Consider the following 4,152-nt stretch of genomic DNA (forward strand, 5'->3'; position numbering starts at 1 on the left):
CAAAATTATAAGCTATTACACCTCAAAAGGGTTTCTGAATAAATTTACATTTTCTTTGCCATTATTACAATTCATAAATATACATAAGTCTGGTACATCAAAAGTTGAAATCCTAGCCTATTGGTAGTTCCTACCTCAGCTACAACGACATCAACGCCTATAGGAAACTGCGGAACGTTTCCTATCCGCTCGCGAATTGGGAGCTTGGTCCTGTTCATCTTGTCTATCTGATGTTGTGTGATGAAATAAGAAAGCAAGGGTGAGCAACAAGCCCACCGAAATAATATGTATAATAATTTACAATATATGAGCATTCTCATAGTACTCAAGAAAGTCTTGGTCAAGAATAAATGAACCAATTGATATCTTAACGCGACCAAGTCGCAAAATATTCAGTATATACATATATATACTTTTCAAAATCTTTGAAATACTCTGCCATGCATACTACACACATAGTTCTAGTTTATAACTGTATAAAAATATCGTTGCAAGGTGATCTTATATATCTAACCTTGTCTCAACGTTTTTGTGAAAATCTTTGTCATGCATAAGTTAATCATTAACCAGATATAAGTTGAAAAGATGAAGTTACAAGATACTCCAATATACTTTTATCTTTTCCGAATACTACTTGAACTACCACCGTTCAAGTTATAATTAGTTTTAAAAGTTCATCACATAGATGAGAATACAAGATAAGACTTGAATATATTCAATCTTTGAAATATTATTGAATGAAATGAAGTTACGAGATACTTCATTAAGTCCCGATATATATATATATCCATATATATATATATATCTCATACATTTCCTGAAAACCTCTGTCATGTAAAGTATGAACAGAGTTGCAATATCCAATGAATTTTGGAAAGAAAAGAATTTTGGCATAAACCCGATATCTTACTGATCAGGCAAAGATACCAATAAGTAACCTTTTCTACTGTAGATGGATGAATTCCTCGCCGGTCATCACCCAGGCCGCATTAGGACCTCGCGCTAGACCGTTACCCGGCCACTCACGCGTGGATGGACTGCCACACAGCCTCTTACACCTTCATAGACCGTACCCCGGCCTGTCGCTTATGCCGACTCAATTAGATGGACTTACTTCCCGAATATTGGGCAAGTAATCAAATTGTTTTCTCAAAACAGCAACCTCGTTGCGAATATAAAATACACCACAGAGCCGGATCCCTAAGATTTTTGAGCGAATATTCAAGTCTCCTTCGAAAGGAAGATCTTAAATCTGGAAACGAGTTTTTGGGATCCGCTCTAACTTTTAAAATCATTTTGAAGACTCGAAAACATTTTTAAGAATGTTTGGAGTAATGCTGATTTAATGAAATAAATCAGTCCCGATATATTAGAAAATATCTGAATATTATTATTTAAATAATATTCCCATAAGGATAATCCTTATAAAAATAATTGAAGTAAAAGTTTTAAAACTCATACTTGAAATGAATAATAAATAACCAAAGATATACTTATACGAAAGTACAATCTTTATTTGAATAATCGAAAATGAGTTTGATTATCGAAACATTATTCTTTAATAAAATAAAGAATATTATTTAATAAATAAGCGGAGTCATAAGTCCTCGAATGAATATTCAAAATAATATTTATTAAATAAAATAAACGGAGTCATAAGTCCTCGAATGAATATTTAAAATAATATTCATTAAATAAAATAAACGGACTCATAGGTCCTCGATTGAATATTCAAAATAATATTCATTAAATAAAATAAACGGAGTCATAGGTCCTCGAATGAATATTCAAACTAATATTTATTAATTAAAATAAAGTTATCGAATAAACCTTATTCGATTAATAGTTTTGAAAACTATATATATATATATTATACTCGGGAACATCGACTCCCGGTTTAGCAATATGTTCACCTTTGGGTCCCCTATACTAAGGGTATACGCAACTACTGCTTATCTCTAGCATAGGTATTATGCAACTTATAAGCATTGAATCAACAATTAGATATCAAGATTTCGAAATAAGCATGCATATAAATATCATATCACATGCTCCAATATATCGCAAGATCTGCTAATAACAATCATGCACTTATCACAAGCTAATGCATATAAATATATATACATCACAACAACAGTATAACGGGTAGAATACTTGCCTGAGTGCTCCGGGGTAGACTTAAGCTTAGAGTGTGTCCGGTAACCTATGAACAACAACATAAGCCGGAATTAATCCTCGGTCTCTTAAGAAACTAGACTTTAACCAATTAGACCCCTAACGTTCGCTTTCGCGCTTAACGATTCACTTAAGTCGCTCGAGTACCCTCGACTCCACCATTTTTAATAAATTAACCATTAAGAATTTTAAGGCAATTCTTTCGTGAGTACTTTACCAACTGCCTAATACCATTAACATAATTGTTTCATACCCCAATTAGTCATTTAAAGTCCTTAACCAAGGTTTCAAAGTAAGGCGAGCGCTAATGGTTCGTTCGCGAAACGCCGTTACTTAAAACGGTCGTTTCTCCTAAACCGTACATCGGATTCAAGCGAACCACATATCAAAACGAAGCTCGTAACATGAACTATCTAAACATGGCAAAGTTACAGATTGTTTATTGAGTTTTCTGTACTGAACACTAAGAACACGCAGTTGAATAAAAATGGGCATTACGACGGCTATATTTACGAGTTTTCCAAGTTTTCCACTACACCAAAACCTCACCAAATAAGCCACAATCATTAACACATCAAAACCTCAACTAAATAATACTATACCAGTCCTTATTCTTCAGATTCTTCATCTCAACCAACCACAATCAAGTTTTATTAACTATAACAGGATTCATTCACCAAATCACTCCAAATCCAAATCAAACTACTAATAATCAAAGGTCATGCTTCTCATTTAGAAAACCAACCATCAAAATCACTAATAATCAAAGTAAAGGATAGGGTTTGAAGTTTATATCTTCCTTGGGAGGTGTTAAGTTGCTAGGAAACCTTAGGGAGCCTCCTACAAGCTTGATCTTTCTAAAGAAATCAAGAACACAAAGTTAGGCTTTGAAGTTTCTAAAAGTCCGATTGAAAGAACTGTAAAAATGAGGGTCTTACCCTGCTTATTTGGACAAGACTTGTGAATAAGAGTTGTAGGCCATCTCAATACCTTTCCAAAGAGCTATAGAACACAATATTTGAGTGAGAAATGAAGGAGATACAGCAGTTTTAATGTACTGGTTCTGTTTTGGCCGAGAGCAATGGAAATGGGGGAGGAAGATGAGAGCTTGTGTTGACTTGAACTTGTGGTGGAAATGAAATGATTTTAGGATATTTACTTGACTAGTTATTTTGTTTAAATTAGTGGAAAGTGACATAAGCATGGTGATGTCATCAAGCTTACATAATCCTTGCCACTTGTCTCATCCTTATGGTGGAAGCATCTTCTTAAGCTTAATCCTTATATTAAGATATTAACTAAGTGTATTAATCTTGCACTAATTGACCCTCCTCCTTGCCTCTTACATTACTTAGTCGTTTAATTATTTTACGACTCGTTTATTGTTCATTCTCATTGATCGTTTGAGGGATCATATCTGGGATCTCATTACTTGGGTTCCCCTAAACCTTTCTCAATATTTCATATTCCTTTTATAATCCCCTCTTATAATCCTTGAATTAAAATCCTTTTAATCATGTTACTGTTAGTGTATACTGAAAATATTTATTGGAAGTATGTACATTTTTTTCCAGGCCAGTTTATTTGAGAATCATTTGAATATTTACATGTTGTCTAATATTATATATTGTGAACAATCTAGTATCAAATGGGATACAGAATATTAGATTGTTAAATACGGTTATATAATATAATAAGGTTCACAGCACAGGTGGTGTTGGACAATCCACTGGTATGGCTGTAGTATTATTTAGATTAGTTTATATTGACTAATAAATAATACTAGTATACTTTGTGTATATTGAACATGATCAAATTTAGAATTATTCCCTTAATACTGATTTAGAAGGAGAACTAAGATTCTATGTTATTATTAATGCTTAGGTTCTTAATCCGGAAATAGTAATTGACACGTGTATATTATTTACATGCTTTGATTTATATATGAAATAATTCTTTTGAATTATATCATTATAT

The 4,152-nt window shown here is 32.8% G+C and overlaps 1 long non-coding RNA gene across 1 annotated transcript; it reads right to left on the bottom strand.

Annotated features, from left to right (window-relative positions):
• Positions 1-2,652: 2,652 nt before the first annotated feature.
• Positions 2,653-3,284, bottom strand: LOC141710940 (uncharacterized). Its single transcript, XR_012571146.1, has 2 exons — positions 3,114-3,284; positions 2,653-3,032 (listed from the first exon to the last, which is right to left on the bottom strand). It is a non-coding gene; the product is annotated as an uncharacterized LOC141710940 (long non-coding RNA).
• Positions 3,285-4,152: the final 868 nt, after the last annotated feature.

This window comes from Apium graveolens, chromosome 3 (genome assembly GCF_009905375.1).
Source record: "Apium graveolens cultivar Ventura chromosome 3, ASM990537v1, whole genome shotgun sequence".
NCBI classification, from domain to species: Eukaryota; Viridiplantae; Streptophyta; class Magnoliopsida; order Apiales; family Apiaceae; genus Apium; species Apium graveolens.